Raw genomic sequence first — 27,954 nt, forward strand, 5'->3', positions numbered from 1 at the left:
GAAGAAACCTTTCAGAACGATGCTATCTAAACCACGGCTAAACTATTTCCTTAGAACATTTTTGTTTTCTTCAGGCTCCATTTACGCAAGTTCTCACTGGGTGCCTGAGCTGGAGAGATAGATAACTGAGTAACAGTGCTTTCTCTGTAAGAAGGAAGACCTAAGTTTGAATCCTAGCATGACTGCGCGTGCCTATAACCTGAATTTTGGAGCATGGACAAGCAGATCCCAGCAGCTCACTGGCCATAAAACCTTGCCCAAAGAGAGAACTTATTCAGTAAGAGACTGTAACTTAAAGGAATAATGTAGAGTGATAGAAGAAGACACCTGAAGTCTTCCTATGGTCTCTACATGCATGCGTGGTGGAAATGATACCCGCACATGTGTGAATATACTACAAATGCTGATACACATGTACACACAAATGCTTTCTGATAAGACATATTAACTACTTTTTGTGCCACTGTGACAGAATAACTTCAAGGATGAATGATTTCCTTTAGACTATGATTTCAGAGGATTTCAGCCCATCATGATGGGTGTGGAAAGGGAAGCATATAGTAGAGGGCATTAGCATCATAACAATCTAGGACACATAGCATGATTCTGGACTAGAGCAGAAGTTTGGGGGGTGATCATTGAGGTATAGCCTTATTGGTGTACCCCTTGTGAGCTACTTTAACTAGTCAGGCCCAGCTTCTGCCACTTAAAGATTTTACAGTCTCTCAAAACAGTGCTTTGAGATCAAGCATTTGAAACATGAGCTTGCAGGAAACTGTTCAGATTGAAAGCATAAGAGGAAGCATAAGCCATGCCACACAATCACCTCAAACTGAACATGTAATGGTGCCATTCAATGCGGAAAACCACCCCTCTGAGTAAGCAATCACTTATGATTATCTCTATGTCACAAAGGAGATACTAATAACTGAGGAGAATTGAAATGACTTGTTCATGGTCACTTACCAATGAAATAAAAGTTAAATACAGTCTCCCATTTCCAAATGAATTTTAAAATTAAAATTAGCCATGTTAGTTTGTATGTATGTTTCTTGTGCTTCTTCTTTAGTGTCTTTTTTCCTATTGTTTGTTTTGTCTTATTATAGTTTGTTTTTATTTTGTACTACTATTACTACTACTACTACTACTACTACTACTACTAATAATAATAATAATAATAATAATAATTAGATGCCTGTTTTATTCTAATGAGAGAGAAAGGAAAGTGTAGATTTGGGGAAGTGAGGATTTGGGGAAGTGGGGATTTGGGGAAGATCTGTGGAGAACTGGGGGAGGCAACTGTAAGCGGAATATAAATCAGAATACATTGTATGAAAAAAATACATTTTCAATAAAAAATTAAAGCTTGCCATTGTTGTTTGTGTTTTTCAATTCCTTTGTTAAAGTATCTGCAATAGTTCTATTTGGGATATGTGAGAGGATAGCTTGCAAGAACATTATAGAATAACTCAACAAAGCAGTTTGTGGATTTGTCCAGGCAGGTTCTCTGTCACAATGACTACACTGATCCCTTTCCTTCTTGGCTATCCAATGATCCTCCATACTTTGATGAAGAATCACTTGTAGTTTTTCAAATTCCACACAATAATATCCAGAATTTCCTCATTATTTTTTCAGAAGGAACGTGCAATCTGCATATAAATACATAGTTGACACCATGCTCTAATAGTGTAGAATGGCTCTATGGGTAAGAGTGTTTGTTCTGCAAGTTTGAATCACTGAGTTTGAATCCCCATCATCCATGTAAAAGCACAACATGGCTTACAGTGCCTGTATCCCCAGAATGAGAATGGAGCTAGGTAGATTACTCTCATACTGAAGAGATTAACAGCATCATATGTGATAAATTGGCATATGGTTCTTTAAATACTAGATACCCCTTAATGCTTTGCAACAAGAAAAAAAAGATAATAATGGACCTGACATTGTACCTCATAGACCCCCCCCCCCATCTGCAGAGGCAGTGATTGAGGGTCTCAGTTATTATTAACTGACATTGGCTGCCTTCTTTTCACGGAGGCTGCTTCCAGCCAGTGTCAGACCATGGTAGGAAAACTAGGGAAGTCCCATTTCTAGAACACATAAGCCACCCCCCACACACACATACACCCCGCCCCCGACAGTCCACTTTGACTGAGGGATTCTCTGCTGCCACTGCAAACCTTTCTTAGAGTAAATAGTAGTCTAGGGTGCTTCTATTCAGCCTTCTTTCCTTTACCCTCCTGTTTTTAGAACTCAGACCTGCATCATGCAAGGACTGACATCTTCTGGTCTCCCTCCCTGTTTTCTTTAAGGCATTTCCACACAATAAAAAGCTTACATGTTTAATTACATTTAGTATTCACTCCTTGGAGTATCTAGTAACTCTATGTATCAGCAGCTGCTAAATGATTAGGAATGTAAATACCTTTGAATAAGTCTGAAATTAATTTATCCTTTGTTGATTATTCTGGTACCACATCTAGCTGAAACACCCGCAGGGGCCTACATGCCCTATATTTATGCTGAGAATGTGAAAAAAATTAAAAGACAAGCTTAGGCATGGATGTTGACCCTGCTTGATATGCCAGGCTTGTGAAGTACAAGGAGTGAGCAAGATGAAACAATGGTTGAAGTGGCCTGCTGAAGCATCTTGACCAGAAGACATTGCACCACAGGACTGCCTTTCTATACTCAGGGCCTCCAGGAAACCACAACTGGCAGAGACAGTTAGTTCTAAGGCCAGAGCCTTGGGTTAAAACTTAGAAAGGAATGCTTCTCTCACCCGTGAATGACAGAGCCCACCCCCATTTCTGCTTGATATCAGCCTCTCATCTGAATTGACCAGAAATTGAGTAGCAAAGCCATTCTCTTGAAAAATTGTTGCCAAGATGAGAATTATTTCCAATATTTTCACAGCAAGATTGTTGTCTGTAACTGGCTTCACTTAAACTCAATGTGCCTCCCCAACATGGTTAAACAGCATATAAATAGCAGAACATTAATGCCTGAAGGACTCATTCCTCATTTGCTTCACAGCAATGTGAGCACAGCACTAGGCAGACTCTCTTATTTTTTTTCCAGGAGTTGATTTTTATTTTGTCCACTGTACCTCATTTAATCAGTTCCCTGTGGGATAAATAGGGCAAAGTTTTGCTCAGGTTGAGGGACCTGAGAGGGGGCTCAGTGGGTGAGAGAGTGCCAGCTCTGCAAGTATGGGGAACTAAGTTGAAATCCCTGCCACTCATGTAAAAAGCATGGCATGGCTTCAAGTGCCTGTAACTGCTGGATGAGGTGGAAATTAGGGTGAAGCCTCAGAGCTGTCTGGTCAGCCAGCCTAGCCAAAAAGATAAGCATCTGATCCAATGAGACAGACACTGTCTCAAGGCAAAAATACGCAGAGATGTAAGTGAAGACACATGATGTCCTTCTGTGGTTGCACATTGCCCTGTCCACTCATGTGCATAAAGCATACACACACACACACACACACACACACACACACACACACACACACACACACACATACACGCAGACATTATATATATTATACACAACAAAGTTTTGTCCAGGTTGAGCATTGTTTCCCAAACTGTAGCAACAATATACAAATCTCTTGAGGATAGAGTTAACATACAAATTCTAGCTCAGTTTTTCTAAAAAATGGAAAATGGAAAGGACCAAATTAACTATATTAGAACTGAAGCCCAAGGCCATGATCTCCAAGATGAGTATGCCTCAGCATCACTTGGAGAAGTTGTGAAGTGTAGATTTCTAGACCCCCCACATATCTTGACTCAGCAGGCCTGATGAGAGACCTGAGTTTCCTCCTTTCTAGTAACTTCCATGTGATGCTAATTCATAATGTCCCTGGACTATAGTTGGTGTAAGATTTCAGGGAACCTATCCATTAGATATATTTTTCTCATCAATTCCTAAATGTATGAGATGCTTTTTATGACTGCCACCAAACTATTGGATAAGGGAGAAAGATTTATTTTGGCTCACTACTTCAGAAGGTTCCATCCATCATGACAGGGAGAGTATGGCAGAGATGATAAGTTTCCATCATGATGGATGGGAAACAGAGAAAAGGGGATTGAAGAAGAAGCCTGGATAATATATACTCTCAAGGACATAGCCCAGGTACCCACTTCCTCCCACATTGTCTGACTTCACAATATGCTATCATATTATAAATCAACTAAGATTTATAGATTCATTAGGTCAGTGCCCTCAGGATCTAACTAACTGTCTCTAAACATGCCACTACCGAAACCCTAAGAGGTGTGGTTCATTAATCTCCTAGTTGATTTTTAATTCAATCAAGGTGACAAGATTAGCCATCACAATAAGCCAGAATCTTCTGGTGGCACAATTAATTAAATGTACATGAGGAAAATGGGTTTGAGAAACTTCTTGGGTACTTTCATGTGGCACAAATTCATTCTGCTCTCAAATTCATCTTTTGATGCAAGGGCAAATACGTATCACGTATACATAAATAACCCAGAAGACTATAGTATTGGGAACAGATGAGAATAAAGGAAAGATGCTGACTATTGTCTGTTTTTCATAAGAGCCCCAACTCAGGGTAGACCCTCTGTGACCTCCCACCCGTAATTCTCATCATGACTAGGATGCACAACGTCTTAATTCTTTAACTTAGGCTGCTTGCAAATAGACTGGGAAAATCATGCATCTCTGAAAATATTGAAAGCTATCTGTGCATGAAAGTCCTTATAAGAATTGAGACCTGTTTCTATGGAGAGTGCCTGTGAGAGACTGGCATCTCTATATAATATAATAACTCTGTGTGTGTTAAGTCCCAGAGCCTATTTAATCGAGTAGTCCATTCAATACTAGGTACCATACAATTCTTGTGCCAGCCCAAGAAGCAGATAAGAAAGCTGAGGCTGACACTCTGGCCTTGAACCCATTTGAATAGCTATGCTTTAGACCTGCAGTATGGAGTTTGTACCTCTGGACCAGCCACACCAGCACCACCCAAGAGCTAGTTAGACTTACTGAGAGTAGGTTCCACCTCCTGTCTGCTGGATCTGAATCTTAATCAATGAAATCCCACTGAGTGCTGTAAATTTAAGGCCTTGCTCTGGCCCTTTCTGACACATTGCCTCTTTAACAAGACAAGATTTCTGCAGAGTCATTTTCTTTATTGGAAATACTTTAGCACAGATCCGGTGAGACATCAAAGACAGTGTTTTCATCACTAGCAAAGAGGTAGTTTGATTGCTTTGGGAGGAGGACTGTTTGGCAGCACATCAGAGGTCAGGGGGAGCCGCGGGTGCTGACACAGGCAATTCCTGGCTTTCCTGGGTTGTACCTGGGAAATGACTGCAGTTCTCATGCAGAAGTAAATTGGATCACAGAACGCAGCTTGTTTTCCTAGAGCCTGTTTTGACTGAGGGATTTGTTTGAGATCTTCTGCAAAGGTCTTCACATGGTGGAGGTAGAGGAAGGAGGGAAAAGTGGGACCACACTTGGCTCTTTTGAAATACAACAGAGTCCAAAGTTTCTTTCGTAGGTAAAGAAAATACCATAAAGTCAGAGAAATTCAGATGCAGTGAAGCAGGAGCTGGTGTAGAAAGAACATCTAAAGCAGGATGGCCCTTGCCATACCTGGTTTTCAGAGGTATTCAGTGAATTCAATTAAAAGCCCCTTCATCTTTTTCCTCACATGATCCATGGTTCTGCTGATGTCTCAGGCTATGAAGGCTTGAATGAGGTTTGCTTGGGACTCTGTTCAGCCCACCAAGCTTCAGCTAGGGGAATTCTGCTTTGGTCCAGATATCTCTCATCCTCCCAGGGGCTAGCCCAGGCTGGGTCACTTGGTGTCTCAGTAAGATTCCAGCTAAATGATTAGAAACAAGAGCTAGGTTTCCAGGCCTAAGGTGACTTGACTCACTGTCACTTCTATTGTATGTCACTCACCAGAGTGAATTAGAATTTACAGACTGCAGAACATACTCTACTACTTGACTGGAGGAATTGCCAGGTCTCATTAACAGAAAGCATGTCTAGAGACAGGAAGGATAATGGGACTACAGTGTAGTCTGCTGCACCCCTACTAACCTCTTCTCATAGGCTCTTAAAAAAACATTAATTTAAAAAATGTCATGCAAAGTCACAGGTTTGCTTGTAGCCTTTTCATCTATATTTTGTTTGGTTTTGGTGTTCTTCTGTGACTTTTGGCTGACATAGTATTCTGTTTCATTTTTTTGTGTTCATAAACAAGCGAAACTATTCTATGATATTGGAAACAAACAAGCATATTGATTAGCTACGAAGGGTGAGATTTAGGGCAGGTACAAAAGGGGTTTGGACATAATAGTCATCAACATGTCTTTATTTAAAAGCTTCATTCTCTAAATAAGAAATTCAGCACTTTATAGGTAGAGCCATGTAGAACCAGCCTAATTTTGGATATGAAAATTGTTCTTCAATAAAAACATTTTAGGAAAGGGAGACAGAGGATAGCTGAGGAATGAGACAAATCCATGTCCTAACCCAGTTTTGAACTATAATATTCTCTTTTCACATAAATTTGACATCCTTTTTCTTTTTTTATGTTTTTATTTTTTTGAGAATTTCATACAATATATTTTGATCATGTTCTTTCTCCTCCCCCAGCTCCTTTCAGACCCCCTCCATCCAACTTCATGTTCTTTCTCTCTATTAGAGAAAATAAAAACAAAACAAAACACAGCACGCACACACAAAAACATTGGGTCATATTTGTCATTGTCAACTACTCCCGAGTATAGGGTCTGCCCTGGGGTGTGCTGATATAGACACTCTAACTCCAAGAGCTAAATGTACAACACTCTTGACTTCTTCAAGCTGTAATATCTTCATCTGCACTTGCTACTATTCAATATCATTAAAGGCTTCTTGAGGATTACATTTGAAGATGTGTGCAAAGCTCTCGGTGCCCAATAAATATGAGATGTAAGATTCTCCTCTTTGCTCTGGAAAATGGCTAAAATTGAGCTTATTCCCCAGATGTGTGGCATATGTTTTTATTGTGATATTACTGAATATCACACATGTCCTTGTTGAATATTAATATCTCCATGTTGTTTCCAAAAGAAAAAAATCTTCAGAATGTTTTCTGTTTCACTGCTTTTGAGTTCGAGTGATATGTCTGAAAGTCTTACAACTCCATGTGTCACTCTATCATCATTTACTAAGTTTTCTTTTCCCTTTGGCTTGGCTGGTGATTTTGCTGTTACTGCATTTTAAGTAATCATTAACAGTCCTGTGGAGAAATGAGTTCCTCAAGGGACTCAAAACAGTGGGGTTATTACTTTAATGAATTTAAAAAAGTATGAAAAGTGACTCTATCCAATTTAAGGACTTAGAGCCATTCACCCTTCAGCCTTGAGCTTTCAACGATCCTGAGGCATACATGAATGACTCGTACAGGAACAGCCTGTCCTGGTTTCTGACTGTTTGTGCCAGCAGCGGAGGCCGAGCCACTGTGGGTGGCATGAGGCCGTAGGAAATCCTGACTGCAGCTTCTCCTGTTCTCATTCTCAAGCTCTTTGCAGCCACCTCATTAGAAAGAGGAGAAGCTGGGAGGCAATTTCAGAGATGCTGAATGAGTTGGCTGCTCCCTAAAGCTAATCTTGACAACCATACTGTGTGCATGCACACAGACACACAGACACACACACACACACACACACACACACACACACACACACACACACACACACACACACACACAGCTCATGTCTAAAATCCCATGTTACTATGATTGCTGTTAACTACCCAATGATAAGACTCCCAGGCAGACACAGATTTGGCATGAGGAAAAAACACTCAAGGGGCTCAGTAAGATGGGGAAGCTGATTTCATTTATTCCTCAGGTTCTCTTAGACTTCAGTCCTGCTTTCCCGTATATGAATCTAGAGATAAAAATCCATTTAGATCACAAAGAAGGGGACTGGCGTATACCACAGTGGCACAACCCCTGGTTAGCATGAACAAAAACATTAATTTAGAATAATGAAAACAGTCATGACCATAGCATGACCATAGCATGACCAAGCTCTGTATGTAGACTGAGAAGGGCACTGCAGCTGTGATGTTGGAGAGTCTGCCTGCCTCACAATAGCCCTGAGAGATTGAAATCTGACAGCTGGGGAACTGGAGCTTCTGATGGGCAGTACGATTGGAACTTATCTTCACAGTGAACCAGGAACTTGTTCTCTTATGCCCTTTATTAAAGCCCATTAATGGGTATCACCATGGTTATGCCTAGTAATATTTCAATGAGTGCAATGAGGCTGAAGCAAGAACCATACAAACAAGATTAGGAATGGAAAAGGGCCCATGCAAAGGAGCTGAGGTAGAGCCATGACAACATGAGAAGAAATGAATTATAAGGTCTGGATTTCTAAACTATTCATAGATCAACAGAAGTGAGAAAGAACATAATAGGGAGAAATCAAGGACTTTGTAAAAAGATGTTGATGCCAGAGGGTGGGAGGACATTATCTTGATCTGTTGAGTGGATCTATAAACTTCTTCCAAATCATGCTCACACACCATGCTCAGTCTGGTGGCTACCAGAATGAAAACCATAGATCCTACCTCTGCAGGACAGACAATGCAAGATTAAAAATCAAAATGGAGTAATGAGTTTAGAAACATGTACCTGTTTAGTGAGGAGATTGGGTAAGAAGTGCTAAGAAAAAGGAAATAAAAAGTCAAATAGAATAAAAGCAAGAAGCTCAAAGAGTTAAATTCCAAGAATGCTGCTGATGGACTAGGTGAATCTGAACAAAGGATCAGCATGCTATTGGAGAAGGTGGGCTTCAGGGTTTAAATGCACTGTTTCCTGAGACTATGGCATTCAACATTACAGTTCATAGGCTATCTGAAGCACTGGATACAAAGGAACAATGACTGTAGAAAACAGAAAGGTTTACAATTTTTTATGGTCTGGCTGGTGTATGTATTAATTAATTAATTAATTAATTTGTTTGTTTGTTTATCTATCAGGTAGAGAACTGTTTCTGCTATGGGCAGACAGCAAGGAAAGACAGAAGGTGCTGTTGGAAGAAGCAAAGCAAACACACAATGGGGCAGTCTTGACTGCAGTCCTGAAGAAATCCTCCCAGAGATGAGTGTGCATGCAGACTTCCGCAAGAACATGCTGCCACAGGTGTCTGTCTGGCATCCATTCTGCAAGGGTTCCCCTGGGGTCTGGGGTGGGGTCAGGGCACTTGCATGTCTAAGGAGCTCTATGGAAGTAGATGCGTGCCAAGCATCTCTGTTCAGCTGTGCTCCTTCTCTGCCTTTCTCTGAAGCACGGAGTTACCAGCCACCCTGGGAGCTCTGTGGTTTTTTAGCTGACAAGAAATATTAGGCTATCCTAATCTTTTTTTCAGACATGGCCTCCTGATTTAGGTCTGAATTGCCAGCCTGGAAATCCTAAGGCAGAACAAGCTCACCTTGAACTCACAGAGATTCACCTGCCTCTACTGGGGTTTATGATGTTCTAATTGTTAAGCCTCATTTCTGTTACCATTTCATTCTTCTTTGTGTCCTTTTCCTTTCAAGCTAAGAAGTGTTCAGTACCTCCTCTGCCCTTTTGATCCACAGCATATGCATGTGTACATAACTTACACCCATATTTCTAAACTGATTCACTGGCTTCAACCTGACTTTCTTTCCATCTCTACTGAGAGTTTCCCTATAGTCTATGCTTTCTATGTTGTCAGGAAGCTGCCTGTTCTTTCTCATCATCCTCTCAAATAATACAGCCCCATCCTCAGTCTTCCACGACTGATATGGCACCTACAGCATTTCCCCTACACATTAGCAGAGGGCCTGCTTGCTCTGCATCCTAATCCAGGAGTTGCATCTGGACTGAATCTGCCATGGAATGAGCCAGGCAGGCACTTAGAACTATCTGTGAACAACTGAAGAAACTTCACTGTGTACTGAAGCATGAGCTCACACAGAGGAAGCACTTGTTCAGCTAAGTGTGGTGATATGCCATGGCTGGGCAGGAGCGAGTCCTTACCCTCACTAATACATATTGAACTGGTTAAGGCTACAAGAATATCACAATGTTTAGATTTCCAAATTTCTCCTATTTGAGAAAAAATGGATGAGGCAGATGTATCACATTGTTAAAATGTGTTGGACTAAATTAACTGTGTGGATCCTGCCTCCTTGACCCTCCCCACCTCGCTTTTATTTGCACTTGAGAATTCCCATCAGTAAACAGTAAACAATAAAATAAATCCAGCTGTCAACTGGAATCCCAATTTCATGCTCTAAAAACTGTAATTTTTTTCATTGTTTATGGGATTACAGATTTTTTGAACTTGTCAACTTTCCTAAATTTAGTAGTTGTCCGGCTCTCAGATAGTGGTGCCTCCCTCTATTCAGAATGTGGACAGGCCTACCTAACTGCTAGTCCTTTACTCCTGAGGTGTCAGGAACTGCAGCTTTGAGCTGGAAGACACTCTCCTGTCTCTTTGTGATAGATATCCTTTGATACTGGCTCTGGGAGGCTTATGATCCCCTGATCCTTGGCAGCAAAGGCAGGAGAAGGCTTGAGCTCAGCTTTGCTGGTTCTGAACTCCAGGCAGCTGTAGGGAGCTGGTATGGTGCCTAGGGACAGATGTTTGCTTTGCTGTTCAGGCTTTGGGGAGTATCATGGGAGAGAAAAAAGACTTATCCAAAAGAAACTTTATAGGATGTAGCTGCCCTGTCCAGTAGCAGGGTATCTTGCTCTGTAAGGAGACTCTGGTTTTGTCCCGCTGCCTGCAGGCTCCATATGGCATTTATGGAGAACTCATGGAAAAGACCCAAGTCTGATGATTCGCTAATGCAGTACAAGCACATGCAGGTCAAGAATGAAGCAAGCAAAGGTGTCAGCAAGGGGACTAAGCTAGAGTAGTCACACTTCATGAGGAGGGATTGGGCAGAGCCTGGAGGGAATAATTTCTGCAAAGGAGCCTTGTCCTTCTGGAGACACTGTACCCGACCTGAGTGCAGTGAAAGGACTGGGAAAAGAACGTACTTATCCTGGTTAACAGAATGCTCCTGGGAAGCTCCACAGAGCCTTACACCTAGAGCCAAATCGCTTGCTTCTATAAATTGTGTGCTAACAGAAGTGTGCTTTCTCGCTATAACCCAGCATCTCTAGACAATGGGTTACATTCTTAGAACTGTGCCCTTCGCTGGTGCCATTACTTCATATCCATCCTAGAGTGTGTGACCATCATGCAAACCTAAATAGTTTGGGTCAATCCTTAATGTAAAAGACTTAATGAAAAAAATGTGTGCAGCTGCTGCTGGTGCAGCAACATACACATTTACAGAAAACTGTGTTTTCATAGGTAAAAGGAATGCATTGTAGTATGGCAATGGTGTAGCAAAATAAGCACACAACTTAGCATAGTCATTTTTTTTAAAATCAACTCTGCATAGGTCTAATTTGATGTGACGAGTTTTTATGAACTTGGTAGTACAGCAGTACTTGTTAGTGGGGACCAGAATCCCATGAATATACTAATGCATCAAGCTATGATGCTGAGAGTCTTGATGTCACTAGGTGAGAGGCATCTTTCCCCTCCATCATAATCTTAAGAGAATATTGTCATATATGCCGTCAGTCTTTTACAAACACAATACCATGTGTCAAATGATCTTTGTTTTAGACAGACACTTTTGAGTTATGGTTCTAAAAGAACACCACACAGGGTCCAGGTTTTTATTTAGAGTTTTAAGCCTTTTAGATTAAATTCATACCCATTGACTGACTGAATAGGAAAATCTAAATAGATATTGCCATTTCTGAAAATGTTTGCCATGCTGCAGAGAATTCAAAATAAAATTAGTAAATTTTAATTTTAGAGGCATTTAATATAAGATGATTTTATCCATTAAAAATTGAATGTGATTTTTCATGTGAAATCTACTTAAAGGTGCCTCTGGCTACTCTGAACAGAAGGAAAACTTCAATTGAAAATGACACTGATTTTCCAAAACAAAGTTCTCTGTATGTAGGTGATAGATACATTGGCTGGGTGCTGAAAAGAAATGTGAGATTTTGATAAGAGGCAACTTCCAAGCCAATGGTTATTGAGCTTCATGACTGAGGGCTCTATCAGAACTCAGTAATATTAACAAGCAATTACATTTTTATCAAGTTTCTGTTAAAGACAGATCTATAGCCAATGGAGAAATCAAGGCTACCCTTCAAGTGAATTGCAGACATGCATGCCTGAGATGGTCCAGACTGAATGTCACTAAGAAGAACCAAGATCACCATTCCCTCTTCCAAAACTTGACTGCATATTAGATTCACATGACTGGTTTGAGAAATACATAGTGCTTGGACTCCAGCCCTGGTGAATCTGAGTCCACTGCCCTGGGGTGTGTCCTGAGTACCAGGAGCTTGCAAGCCTTCCCAGGTACGTCAAATATGTACCAAGAGTGAGAACAAATGTTTTGAAGTTCAGCATCATTTCCAGCTGGAGAACCTGGTTTCCTGGATAGGGTCCCATCCCTGCCCTTAAGGAGTGCTCTTATTATTTTACTATTTCCTTTCCCCTGCCTCTCAGCATTTGTTCCACTTAGAAATTTTTGTCTTTCTTCCTTGAAAGTGAACTAACCACAACAAACAAAAGGAAATAAGTGATTATTACATCCAGGCAACAGACAACCACCAACGATACCTATCTAGTTTATGTAAGAGGCTCAGTAAACATGTACTGGATTGAAAGCCAGAGGCACGCTCTTCCCCTCAACCTCTGGGACAAAGATCCTCCATATGTCAGCTTTGGTCTGAAGGGCAAATCAAGGACAATTCTCCTGGTGGCTCTTACTGTCTAACAGAAGGAATTAGAAAGTATTTTCAGTCACAGCTGGTTTGTGGGAGTGCTCAACCCTTTCAAGCAATATTTTCTCCCTATATCTATCTCCTTTACTGCAATTTCCCTCACCAAGTATGAAGCTTTGTAAGGCATTCTGATCAAAAGAGTGCCGAGGAAGTGAGACTATGCCTATTCTGAGCTGAACCTTCAAGAGGCCTTGCAAACTCCAGGTCCATCTCTTAGAGTCCTGCATTGATGGTGTGTCAGGTATTCTGTGGGATGATGGAAGACAAATAGCTTAGTTGAGTCTTTCCCTTTGTAATGGTCAGTGAACCTTGAGAAGCAAATTTGTTCCACACTGAAATGGATGAAGGTGATCAAGAGGAGAAGGGTGCAGAAATAGCTCAGTGGGAGAGGATGTGCCTATGTGTGCATGGTCCTGGGTTTCATGCCGAGGACTGAAAAAACAAGCAAAAGAGTAAATGAGAATCCAAATGAGCTCAGCACGAACAGTCAATTTAAAAGCTAAGGATGAATGGATTAAGCAAATGCTTGGTGTTGAACCAATTTGGGAATAATTCAGAATACAGTGGAAGATAATCAATTTACCCAGCATTAGGAATTTGGCCATAGTCTTGTGATGGGATTTCTTTCATTTCCTTTCTTTAATCAAAATCAGAATATCTTATGCATACACTTCAATCTGAAAATAGACAGAGGCAACAACATGTTACAAGAAAACTTCATGATGCTTTAAGGACACTTTTTCCAAATGTTTAGAAACATGAAAATAACACGTTGGATTTCAACAGGAGACAAATCCTTGGGGCATACACATAACATATACTGACAGCTTCTTTAGACAAAGAAAATGTAGTGTTAGTGTATTTTCTATTATTTGCACAGGATAGTGTCAAGCCATTAACTTGTAATTTTACAGTAAATGTTCCTTCTGCCCAAAGGACTTTGAACCCCAGTGGTTTGTATGAAATATTTGGGTCCAGTAAAATACCAGTTCCTATTTGATGTTATTGAGCTTCACGATAACCTCCAGAAAGGTAGCTGGACATTGTTGTATTTTAATTTCATCTTTGTATCTTGGCTATGTATTATCTTACTTCTCTGTTGTCTGTGATGTCCCACCAAACTCTACTGCAGGAGAGATTAGGGCTCTTTACTCATCATGATATTCCCATACTCCCGGTGCTAGCACCTGGCAAATGTCAATGGATACTTCTTTCATAAGTGCTCTATTCTTGCTTCTCATGTGGACAACATGGATTTATTTCCACAGCAATCATTTCATTCCCATGATTGACTGGCAAGTGTTTAAGCAAATGTGGACAGAAATGGAATAAAATTTGTAGAAGCCACACATTTTCAGTAAACAGCTTATACAAAATCCCTGCTTATTCTTTGTCTTTTTATGTGTCTGTATTTTTATTATTACACAAGAGAATGTGTCTCACTGTCACCAACACTAGCTACAAGCAGACAAACAGGTCCCTGTGGTTGTTTTGGAAACAGAAGTAGATGAAGTTTTTCCATTCCATGGGACCCAAAACAAACCACAGCCCAACATGTCAGCAGAATTTGACAGCAGGGTTTAGAAGGCCTGAAATCTACAAGCTCTGAAGACAGCCAATTAACAAAGATTAAAGTCCAAGTCTGACTCACACACCTATTGGAAATGCCAGGCACTGTCAAATAGTATCCAGTCTTGTTTTGCAACCAGGCTAATGCTCTGTGCATTGTGGGGGCTGGAGATTGGAATTTCATTTTTAAAAGAAGCATGTAAAACACTCTGCTTCCCATCATGAAGGGTAATGACTAGGTTCCAGCTATGCTCTCCAGTCCCAAATGATTGAACCTGCACTAGGTCACAAAATTGGAAATGTCTTAACATGCATTAATTGCTTAATGGCTGTGTTGTCTGCCTGAAGAGGGTGGGGTGGTATTTAAGTTGCTTAATGACTTTACATTTTCCCATGGCAAAATCCTTGTGATTTGGTGATACTATAATTAAAGAGTTACATAAACAAAGCCTTTGGAAAGGAACAGGCTTGCTTCCTCCTCAGAAGAGAAACTTTGGTTGGCTGCAGCTGCTGAGCCCAGTTCTGTCCAGTGGTAGGAAACTGCTGCCCCCAACAGCAAATCTCTCTCCATCATTCAGAAATCCACCTGTTTTGATCTCTGTGTTACACCGCATGTAGGCCTTGAAACTGGGGAGATTTTTAAAAGTTAACCACACTTGATTGGGAAAAGTTTCAAATTGTGTTATATGTTTGTAAGAATGATGAACACCCTAATCTGAGAAGAGGCTGGGTGCCTTGAAGCCAGAAATTCAGTGATGAGAAGCCCCATGGGCAGAGTGGGATAGGTCCAGTAAAATCAGTGAATCCAACATTCAGTATTGTATAAGGAAGCTCCTGTGAACCCTTGTGGTTTGCTTCCCTGTGTCCCAGGACCAATATTGTCCAGGACCATCCGTGTTAAACTTCTTACCCAAGTGTCTCCTAGGAGTGAAAGAACTCTTAGAGGTGATGGGAGAATGGCATTCTAACTGCAAAAGAGAGCAGCAGGATCCAGATGGCTTAGAAACAGCTTAGTTTGGGGACACTTTGGGCAACAGGGAGTTCCTTCCAGATCTCCTACTGAAATCCCCTTCAAATGTATTCAGCTATGGGGAAGAGGGAACCAATGTCAAAGTGTCCCCTTCTTTAACAAAAGTTGTGTTCACAGTAAACTTTCCTTCATTTCCTAGGTTTCAACTTTTTGTATGGTATCTTCTTACCTGCACTTGGTGGTAAGTTATTGTTTGCACAGATTCAAGACACCCAAAGAGAATTCATGGTCTGCCCTTAAGTGAAAACAACTATCAATTACCAGTATCCCGCCCCCCCCCCCCGCCCTTTTTATGTACTTGTGTTTTTTTCAGATTCTAAATGTTTAAAATCAAATGCTATGGAACTTTGACTTACTGATTATCATCCCATGAAATCAGGTGGTTTTTCAATTAGACTTACTGGTAATTCTTGTAAAGCTAGAAGGAGATGAGAGGACCTGGGAGTCTTGGCCTTAGATGCTGTGGCAGGTTGGTGGCATTCTTGTCTTCTTCACAACTTCCCTGAAGCCAAACCCTTCGCATTAAGTCTTCAGAACTCTTCCTGCAAAGAGACAGGTCTATTTCCCCTCTCTTTAATCCCCAGCTACTTTGTAACTTGTTTCTGTCAAGAGAATGTTCAGAATTGATGGTGGACCTGCTCTAAGCCAAGACTTCAAGAGGTTTTACATGCTGCTTCATTTTCCCTTAAAACTTGCCACAGCTGCCATGTGGAAACAGCCCAGATTAGCCTTTTTGTGAGAAAGAAATACAAGGAGATTTCACCATCAAGATTGATATGGGCTAGTCTAGATATTGTTGACCTTACATATATGAGAGCTCAAGCAAGGTATTGAGGGAAGCTCCCAAAGTCACAGCCGACCACACAGTCAACAGTGGGCTCATGCAGGACTAGCAGAACCTCTGCATGGCGTGCAGACTTATGAGTCTTGAAGGTTGTCTCTGAGTCTTGAGTTAATTTTTGTATACTCAGATTCAATGTATGCTAATATTTAAAGTTATTTTCTAGATTGGTAAGACATCCACAAGAGAGAGAAGTGAAAGATATTGGCATTCTCATGACATAGGCTATGACACTGTAGTAGAATACTAATCAGTAAATGGAAAGTGAATACCAGATAGTGAAATTCAAGGCAGGTACTCTAGGACATAGGAACAAATCAGAAAAGCCCAATAGATAAGGTGCCTGTCCCCAGAGGTCCTATACTTTACCCAATGTGGCAAGATTTTACAATTATTGAAAGTGAGAAAAAGGGAGAGAATGGAGCTCAATCTCAACAGCACATTTTAAAATATTCCAGTGCTGGTCTCATCACAAACCAATTCTATCAGAAATTCTCTGGGTAGCACCTGGCTGTCAGCATCTGGAGATGCTCACAGTGTGCAGCTAAGGGTCATTTACTGCCCTGAAATGCAGTCTAGAGCATATAACCACCTACGAGTTTGTCAGACAGAGAGCATCCTGGTCCCACCTTAGAACTTCTGAACCAGAGTCTTTGGAAGGGAGAAAGAGCCAAGTAGTTCCCACATTCTGACAAATTTTCTGTGTGGATTTCATGCTGGTATAGAGTGTGGGTCAGCAAAAACTGAGGTCAACTATTGGTAACTTGTTATAATCCTCCCAACACACTTACACACACACACACACATACACAAACACACACACACACACACACACACACACACACACACACACACACACACACACACACATACACACATATCCTGTGAGAACAATACAAATCAACAGGGTTGTTTTCATAGACTTAAAGTTGGGGCATGCGTGTTGGCCCTCAAGCTATTAATATGAGCAAATTATATGATAAAAGTTCATATGACATTTATTACAACTTGACTGTTCTGTTTAAATTCCTTAGAGATATCCCCTCCCTACCCCAACAAATACCAGAATGTGCAGCTTTGTTTCAAGACCAGAATCTAAAGGTGCCCTGTCTGTGAGCACTTCCCCTGTGGCTTCCCACTGAGGCTTGGGCAGGGCAGTTTGGGATTTGTTCTTGTTCAGGAGGCTTAGGTGCTAATCCAGATTCAGTTGCTTTTGAGAGAGTCTCATTCCCTCAGATTCAGGAAGTCATATGTCAGAGGGTTTGGTTTTTTTTTTGCCTGGGAGACTCTTGGTTTTGCCCATTACTCTGGAATAATTATCGATGACATCTGCTTTCAAGCTCAAGAGTGTTGAGTTTAGAAAATGAATTATGTGAGCATGTTACCTGAGAGCTACAGCACCTTCACTTGAAGAAGGAAAAAAAAGTTATTACATGTAAACATGTCATAAGAGATTAATATATCTAAAACTGTTTTTCTCCAGATCATTTCAGGTACTTACATTTGGCTTTCAAATTTTTTCATAAATGTCTCCTGCACTAGTTTGGAAAATAAAGCCAAGGGATAAGTGGACTCTTTTTAAGCCACTGGTAGATTGTCATAAACTAGTGATGAACTTGTCACCTTTCTATCATGCTTTCTGATCAGGATTAAATGGACAATTCTAGGAGAATCATGATGTTTCACATATGTCAAGGTCTCAGAAAAGAATAAATCTATCTAATGGTGACATTTCTAAGACTCAAATCAGAATAAATAATACAATTATATGAGCATAGCTTGAATAAATAACCTCTGAATAACACAGTCTCCCAAGAACTGAGGACAATATCTACTGCCCATTAAATAGGGAAACACATAGGTGAAAAGAAGGGGCTGACATGAGAGTTGTAGAAAAGACAGGAAGGATTGTCACTGACAAGACTCCAGTTTCAGGAACACAGCAGGCCCTCTTCTAGGTTCTTTATATACAATGCCATGATTGTAGTGTATATATGCTTATTTTTTCTACTTTGCAAATGATGAAGCTGATTCAGAAAGATTGTACCACTTACCCAAGTCATGTAGATTTGGCTGCAAAAACAGGATTTTGGACTCAGATCTCACATGTAAATCCATGTTTCTCAAAATGTGTGAAGATCTGAGACTTTATCCTGTTCATATACTACTGATCAGCCTGTTATAGTGCTAGGGATGCTGGCAGCAGGCATAAGATTTGTTGAGAGATGTAGACACAGTAAGCAGCATGAGCATCTGCTGGTTCTTCTTGTCCACAGCATGATGCTGCAAAGTCTGATAAATGCCTCTACATAAAACAGTTTTTGAAATGAAAATCCTATTCCTAGGGAAATCAAGTGTTTTATAACAGTGGTAACTGTGTCTGGCTTTCGCTCTAAGGAAGAAGCCATCTCCTTCTCTGGGGACTATAATTCCCATTTGCTCCAGAGGGAGACAAAGCACTCATCTTCCAAGTCAGTTCCTTACAGGCACAGCTAGAACCTAGGGCACTCAGTGACTCAGTTCATTAGATTCAAGACATGTGGGAGACTTGTGGAAAATTGTCTCCAAGAAGTATCTCCTAGCAAACCTCTGCATTCTAGTTATGGCTTGGTAGCAAATAGTCCCACATTTAGCTGCATAAAACCATAGATATTTTGTTATGTCCTGGGACCCAGTGCATCAAGATTTTGGGCAGGATACAAACATGGCTTGTGCTTTCTGCCCTGTTTTTGGTCTCTGGCCTCCAGAGGTAGGATATAAATGTCTGCAGAAGGTGTAGTCCTTTGTGACTTGCATCTAGAATCACATGGAACTTTCTCCATTAATGTTTCTATAGCTGAGATAGGATAACTTCAAGACTGAGCTAAGCTGAGCGTACCTCCCCCTTCCCAATGATCTGATTATTAAATTGTTATTCTAAAAATTTCTTTTAATTGGCAAAAATTCATACAATGTAATTTGATCTTATTTTTCCTCTAATTCCTCCCAGATCAGCCTCACCTCCCTAGCCACCCAACTTTGTATTCTTTCTTTCTATCTCTGTTTAAAAAACAAATCAACAACAACAAAAACCACAAAGAAACACACACATACAACTCCCCCTACAAAAACAGAAAGCAAAAGACCAATGAGACCAAAAAAAAATTCCAAAGCAAAATGAGATGAAGTCTACAAAAGTACTAAGTCCATTTTGTGTTGGCTACATACTCCAGGACATGGGGCTTACCCTATGTCTGGCTGATATAACCAATGAGACTCCATAGGAGGGAACCCAATTTTCCTTTGCCAGTAGATGTCAATTGCAGACAGCTTCTCAGCTGGGGAAGCCTATGCCCACTTCTCCTTCTCGATTCGGGGACTCCATTTGGCTTGAAACTGTGTAGGTCCTGTGCATGCTTCCACAGTCTCTGAGTTCATATGTGCATCTGTCCTGTTGTGTCTGGAAGATACTATATCCTTGGAAACACCCATTACTTCTGGTTCTTACTATCTTTCTGCCTCCTTTTCCACATAGATTCCTGCGCCCTGAGGCAAGGACTTTGAAGAAGTCATCCCATTTAAGACTGAGTGTCCCACAGTCTCTCCCTATCTGCACATTGTCTAGCTGTGGGTCTCTGTATTTGTTCCCATCTCCTGCAAGAAGAAGCTTCTCTGACAATAGCTGAGTGAGACATTGATCTATGCATACAGCATAAAGAATGTCATTAGAATAATTTTATTGCTGTGTTTCCTTAACAGAACAATAGCATTTGGTTTTCTCTTAGGCACATGAGCTATCTAGATTCATGTTCTTCAACACTTTCGCCATGTCGAGTATGGGTTCTATCTCATGGAGTGGGCTTTAAGTCCAATCAGAAACTGATTGGTTATTCCCATAAAAAGTTTATGCCAATACTGCACCAGTATATATTGCAGGCAGGTCATCATTGTGGGTGGCAGGATTTATAGCTGGGTTGATGATTATCTTTCTCCTCTGTGTCATGAAGAGTACCTTTCAGTACCATAATCACTAGTCAGTAGGGATGAAGGATCTTGTAAGGTACCAGCTACACTTCTGTGTGTTCAACAAAATATGTTGTTGTCATTAACAATAGGGCTTTACCGTCAGGTTGTGGAGAGTAACCCATAGCCTGTGATGTTTGGGAGTTTCCATGGGGTCCTTTTGGCAAACATCTTAGCAAGATACAATACATTCCTGGCACTGGAGGTTTACTTGGTGGTGTAAGATGTCTAGTAGGGGCATTATCTCCCCTCTTATTTTGTGACACTATTTAAATTCTGTATTTATATGAATCTTCTACAGCAGTAGGTTTTCCTGTGGTTCTGCAAGTGGCCATTTAGTGCTAGTTGTCTCTTTCCACATTCCCTCATTTACCGCTTTCTTCCATTCTCCCATCTATTTTATTCTCCTATTCTAGTTTCCCCTTTGCCTCTCCATAACAATATATTCTATTTCCCTTTCTTGGGAGATCCTCCTCCCTCCTAGTCCCTTACTAGGTACCTAAACTTTGTGGCCATAAAAATCAGGCAGCACACACATCAAAGGCTTAAAAGCTAACATCCACATATAAGAGAAAATATAGCTGCCTTTTGAGGTCTGGATTATTTCACTCAGGTTATTTTTTTTCTAGCTCCACCCATTTACTTTAAAATTCCATAATTTCATTTTCTTAATAGCTGAATAATATTCCGTTGTGTAATGTACCACAGTTTCATTATCCATTCATTAATTAATGGCTATTTGGGCTGTTTCTAATTTCTGGCTATTATGGATGAAGCAGTAATAAACATAAATGTGCAAGTATCTCTGCAGAAGGATGTAGAATCCCATGGGTATATGCCGAAGAATGATATCGCTGTATCTTGGAGTGGATTTATTCCTAATTTCCTGAGGAATCATTATACTGATTTCCATAGTGTCTGTACAAGGTCACACTCCCACTAGCAATGAATAAGTGTTCCTCACCCCTGACCTCACATCCCTTCCAGCATGTGCTATTGCAGAGGGTTCAGCCTTCTGCAGGTCAGAGAGACTGGGAACAAGATGCAAGGTCAGTGAGAAAAACACAGAGACCGCTTTTCTGAGAGACTTTCTTTTCTAAGGGGTAAAAGCTTCTTCTTTTTATTCGTGCTGTTGCTTGTTCTATTCTGCTCTTTTTCTGTTCTGTTCTGTTCTTCTTCCCTGGTGTTTCCCTTCTTTTTCTTTCCTGATGTCTTCTTTCTAATTTCTTTATTTTTTCCCTTACAGCTTATATACACCAGCAGAATCTTTCAAGCAATATAGACTATAATGTGATGACATTCTATTTTTCAAGTGAATGATTACCATGAATACAAGTAAAAAAACAATGTTTCCCTTTTCCCTTACATGATTAAACATTTTACATATTACAGGTGAGAAACACATTTTCCCCAAGAACTCATACACAGTTAAACATTGATCTTTAGACTTCTCAGGCGCCTTTCAGCCATAACCATTTACATAGACAATAGTTTTTATAATTGCCAGAAAAACAGGTTACTAGGTTCACTTTTCATATTTTAGAGTCCTGTCCAATTATTTTAACTAACCATCCAATTCTTTGTTTTCTAGTTACATGAATCAAATTGTTTAAAGCTTTATTTTAGCTATGATGTACCCTGAAACCCATGAAGACTTTTCCCAATATCAAAAAGAATTTGAGTTAACTCTAGGGACTAGAGTGTTTTCCTTGATCATTAACCTAAGCCATAGTCTATATGGCTTCTCATAGAAACTCATAAGTCCAGCTGCATGACACTTCCTTGCTCCCAGTTTTTTTTATCCTTTGCAGCCCCTCCTTTATTGGAGGGGGAACACTATATCCTACCTTTACCTATATTAATTTCCCACTAAACTAATCCATCATAATCCATTAGTACATTTGTTAAAAAAAGCCTTAATCATCAAATTTCTACTTAAACTAACACTATTATTGTATAAAATCATCACTTCAATGAAACATTACAGCTAAAGAGGAAATCATCTTCATAATAATCCACAGGTAAAAATGCCCAGTAGAACAGAGTATTTCAATGAGATACTCACAGATCCCCAACACACCCATCCACACCATGCCAGGTAACAGGAAAAAATGGCAGCAAGGTATTGCATGAATCTTAAAGGGTCTTATTAATAAAAACAAACCTGGATCCAGGTATTGGGGTGAATGCTGGAAGATCAGAGAAGCAGAACAAGCCACAGCCACCACCTTGCCAATTCCTTAGCTGATCCTGTTTCCTCAGACTGGAAGCCTCTGAGTCCTCATCTAGAATGCATCTCAGCTGAACTGTTGCTAAAAAGCCTAAAAGCTTAACCATCCTAGTTCCTGGTTTTCATGCCTTATATACCTTTCTGCTTTCTGCCATCACTTCCTGGGTTTAAAGGCGTGAGTTACCATGCCTGGCTGTTTTCAGTGTGGCCTTGAACTCACAGAAATCCAGATAGATCTCTGCCTCTGGAATGCTAGGATTAAAGGCGTGTGTGCCACCTTTTTCTGGCCTCTATATCTAGTGGCTGTTCTCTTCTCTGACCCCAGATAAGTTTATTAGGGTGCACAATATTTTGGGGAACATAATAACACCACAGCAAGGAACATGTAAAGGCACAGCAGAAGCAAAAGACATTCTGGAGCTGAAGCCCTCAAGGCCTTGACTATCTGAGATTCACCCATTAGTACCTTGCATTCTTGTGGGCCAAACTTCTGAAGCTCAGGTGCCACCCACTGCTACTCTGACATGGCCACTGGCATACCATCATTTATTTTACTGATCTTGGCCGTTCTGACTAGTGTAAGATGAAATCTCAGAGTAGTTTTAATTTGCATTCCCCTGATTGCTGAGGATGTTGAACATTTTTTAAGAGTTTCTCAGCTATTTGTGTCTCATCTTTTATGATTTTGCTTAATTCTGTTCCCAATTTTTAAAAATGAGGCTATTTGTTTTCTTGGTGTTCAATTGTTTTCTCTTAGTTTTATTTTTATATTGTTGTTCTTTGAATATTTTTGATACTCTACATCAGATGCATAACTGGTAAAGCCCTTTTCCCATTCTGTAGGCTGCCATTTTGTCTGAACTATGGTGTCCTTTGTTACACAAAAGCTTTTCATCTTTATGACGTATCATTCATTAATTGTTGTTCTATGTGCCTGTGCTATCAGTACCCTGTTTAGAAAGTCCTTTCCTCTGCCAATGAGCTCAAGTGTCATATTCCACACTTTCTCTTTCTATCAGATGCAGGGTATCTCATATTGAGATATTTGATTCATTTGGAGTTGCATGATGATAGATACAGATCAATTTGCATTTGTCTACATATATCCATCTAGTTTAACCAGCACCATCTGTTGAAGATTTTGTCTTTTGTATACTTTTTGCTTCTTAGGTTAAAAAAAAAATCAAATGTCCATAGGTGTGTGAATTTATGTCCATGTCTTCAATTTGATTCCATTGATCAATGTGACTATTTTTATGCCATTACCATGCTGCTTTTATTCCCACATCTTTGTAGTATAAGCAGTTTCTTTATTATCCAGGATTGTTTTAGCTGTCCTGTTTTGTAGCCGTTGTTTTTGTTTAGTGTTGTAGAACATTATTTTAGGGTGTGTTACACTTCTTTATGCTGTGGAACATTTGTTTAATGATGCAAAGATGTTGCATTCTCTTATCTTGCATTTGTTTAACTCTGTGAAGCTATGTTATTTTGCCTGTCTAAAACACTTGATTGGTTTAATAAAGAGCTCAACAGCCAATAGGAGGAAGGATAGGTAGAGCTGGCAGGCAGAGAGAATAAACAGGAGTAAAGGAGAGCAAAAGAGATTGAGGAGCATGAAGGAGGGGGACTCAAGGGGCCAGCCCCTCAGGTCCACAGCCATGGAATAAGAAGTAAAGAAAGGTATACAGAAATAGAGAAAGATAAAAGCCCAGAGGCAAAAGATAGATCGGATAATTGGTTAAGAAAAGCTGGCTAGCTTGGTGCAGTAGGGAGGGGCTTGGACCTGCCTAGGCTCAGTATGCCGGGCTCTGCTGATTCCCCATGGGAGACCTTGAATTGGGGGAATGTGGGAATGCGGAGTGGCTTGGGAGAGAGGGCTGGGGGTGGGAGGAGGGAGGAGGGAGGATCTGTGGGTGGAATGTAGAGTGAGTAGAAAATTTAATAATGAAAAATGGAAAAAAAAAGAAAAAAAGCTGGCTAGAAATAAGCTAAGCTAAGATGGGGCATTCATAAGAAAGAGTAAGCCTCCTGTATGATTTATTTGGGAGCTGGGTGGTGGGCCCACCAAAAGAACAAAGAGTAAAGAGTAAAAACAATCAAAAACATTTTGGTGCCCAACATGAGGTTCAAATTTCCACAGGGCCTGAGAAAGCTTGAAAAGAAAAAAAAAAAAAAAAAAAAAGCTACAGCTCCTTTAAGAAGTACTGCTGTCCAGTCTCATGGGGGCTCCACAATCATCAGTCCACAGTTCATGGGCTTCCACTAGTGTGGCCGGTCATCTCTGCACGTCCTCCCATCGTGATCTCCACGTCCCTTGCCTGCAGTATCTCACCTCTCTCTCATCAAATGGATTCCTGGAGCTCAGCCTGGTGCCTGGCTGTGGATCTCTGTATCTGCCTCCATCAGTCACTGGACAAAAGTTCTGTGATGACAGCTAGGTTATTTGCTAGGCTGGTCACCAGAGTAGACCAATCCAGGCACTCTCTGGACCACTGCCAGCAGACCAAGGTGGGGTCAACTTTGTGGATTCCTGAGAGCCTCCTCAGCACCCTGCCTCTTCCTATTCCCATGATGTCCTCATCTATCATGGTATCTACCTCCCTGCCCTACCACTCTGTACCTGTTCCAGGTTGACCCTCCCATTTCCCTCTGGATACGGAAGACGGTTGTTTGGCTCGAACTGTTTGGGGGGCACCCAGGCAGGGGGATCAGTATCTGTCCCTGGTCTATGGGCAGGCTTCTGGAACCTGGTGCCTGTGGTGTGACACCTTGCACAGCCTTGGTGCAGTGGGAAGGGGCTTGGACCTGCCTAGGCTCAGTGTGCTGGGTTCTGCTGACTCTCCATGGGAGATCTCGATTTGGGGGACGTGGGCATGCGGGGTGGCTTGGGAAAGAAGACTTGGGGGGGTAGGAGGAGGGAGGAGGGGGGCATCTGTGGATAGTATGTGGAATAGAAAATTTCTTAATAAAGAAAAATGAAAGGAAAAAAAAGAAGTACTGCTGTACAGTATAAACAGTTTTTTTTCCCCACACTAAGTAGAAACAAAAAAAATCTAAATAAAAAACACCTACTGCACGTAAGCATTGGCATTCTAGAGCTCTAGGGCATTGAATGCAGTTCCTGGTCAGGCACCTCCAATCAGGCTGGAGCTTGAGGCTTGGCTTTCATGAACCAAGAGGGGTAGAACCAGCAGACAGAGCTGTGTAAAGAAACCAGCTTTAGATTAGCTATAATGGGACCCCAAACAAAACCTAGACAACTGAATGCAACTCGGCAAGTTTTCCTGATATGACATGATTCATTTTTTCTACTAATGTCCAGAAGACTGCTGGAAGATTCTCTAAGGCTAAATTCTAACGAAGATTTTACTTAAAAACGCCTACTAATCAGTATTTGTTATCATGGCCTCTACCACCGACAATGAAGCTGGCCCTGACTTCAGAAAGAAGACAGGTGGTGAATAAAAATTAGAAGTCAAGGCTGGAGACATGGCTCAATGTCCAAGCACATTGCTTTTGATGAGGACCAAGTTCAGTTCGCAGAATCTGTTTGATGCCTTACAATTGCCTGTGCCTCCAGCTCCAGGGTATCCAACACCCTTTTCTGGCCCCTGGGAGTACCTGAACACATGTATGCAAACTCTCATGCAGAGATAGGCACATACACATAAATTAAACCTTAATAAAAAGAAATAAGCTAAAAATGGAAGTGATACATTTTTAAAATTCACCAAAAGCACTGAAATTTAAATTTGAAATGTGACAGTCTTCTTTTAGTTTTTTAGCTACAAAATGTATTTCCAAAAAGTTTGAAAGCATTTATCTCTAATATAAAGAATGAAAATTGTCCTTAGATTCTGAGAGTCTACAAAGGTGGGTAGACAGCTGATTTCGGTACGGGACTGAAATAAGTAGCTCTCATATCATAATCTCCCTTGAACTCTTGCAAGACATAAACCAACTTTTCTAATTTGTGGGGGTTATTATTTGTGTTTTGTTTTTGTTTATGCTGTGGAACATTAATGAAAGGCAACATCATGCCTCTCATTAAGTCATTATATAGAAAATACTGTGGAATAGAAAAAGATTAAAATCATCTAAACTTTTAAAAATCAAAATACAGCCGTATTTATGTCAGGAACATCCAAGGAATCCTAAGTAGACACAAAATTGATTTTTTTCAAAGAATGTATGCCCCTATCTTCCTCCAAGAAGATGGGATTAATTTACAAATTTGTAGTCATAAATTATTTAAATTGTTATCAAATTTTCCATTAATGTTTTTGGTCTCTTTTGAATTGAGGTTTTTTTTTTTTTTTTTTTTTTTTTTTTTTTTTTTTTTTTTTTTGATTTTTTGAGACAGGGTTTCTCTGTGTAGCTTTGCGCCTTTCCTGGATCTCGCTTTGTAGACCAGGCTGGCCTCGAACTCACAGAGATCTGCCTGCCTCTGCCTCCCGAGTGCTGGGATTAAAGGTGTGCGCCACCACCGCCCGGCTGAATTGAGTTTTATTCAGGGTGATAGACAATGATCTGGCTTCACATTGTCTACTCTTTCTGTCTTCTGCATGTGCTTTCTGGTCTCTCTAGAACCATTTGCTGAAGATTATCTCCAGTTTATCATTTCTGCAGGCTTTTGATGATAATGTCATTGTAAAAAAATCAGGACATCAGCAAACACAGAACAAGAACTTTTCTATTTCCACTCTCCATGCTCTCTTTCTTTCTCATGAGTGGTAGCTCCTACTAGGTCTTCTATCTCAAAGAATAGAAGTAAAAATGGTAGTCTTGATTTGTTCTACATCTTAATGTAGCTAGCTTGAATGACTATCGCCAAAACCACAAAAAATATATATAAATATTGACAAGTATATGGTGAAGGGAGGATTCTTAAGTAATGGGTGGGGATTTGTATAAGCATAGCTGGTATGGAGACATTATGAAGAGTCCTTGAAAAACTAAAAGCACTATGATATGATTCAGCAGTGCCATGACTGGCTACATACCCAGAAGGCATGAAATCAGAATATCAAGGAGATCTTACCCATCCTGATCACTGTAATATTATTTATAGTAGTGAGATAAGGACAACAAAATGACCCCTTAATCAATGAATGGATGAGAAAAATGTGATATCTATTATGAAAATACATATGCATATAATTGATTAAATGTGAAATTTCCCTCATAAGGTTCTGTCTGAATGTTTCCCCCCACATATGGTTGTATTGTTTCAGGAGATTGCAGAAACTATAGAAAGTGAGATCTAGCTGGAGTAAGTAGGTCAGTAAGGGGAGGGTTGGGAAGTATATACCATCCCTCACAGTTCTGTTTCATTCTCTGATTTTGAGATTAGTATATTGTATCATTCCCCTAATCACTTTCCTCCCTCCAAA

Source organism: Peromyscus californicus, unplaced genomic scaffold (assembly GCF_007827085.1).
Source record: "Peromyscus californicus insignis strain IS unplaced genomic scaffold, ASM782708v3 Scaffold_7__1_contigs__length_154581171, whole genome shotgun sequence".
Lineage (NCBI taxonomy): Eukaryota > Metazoa > Chordata > Mammalia > Rodentia > Cricetidae > Peromyscus > Peromyscus californicus.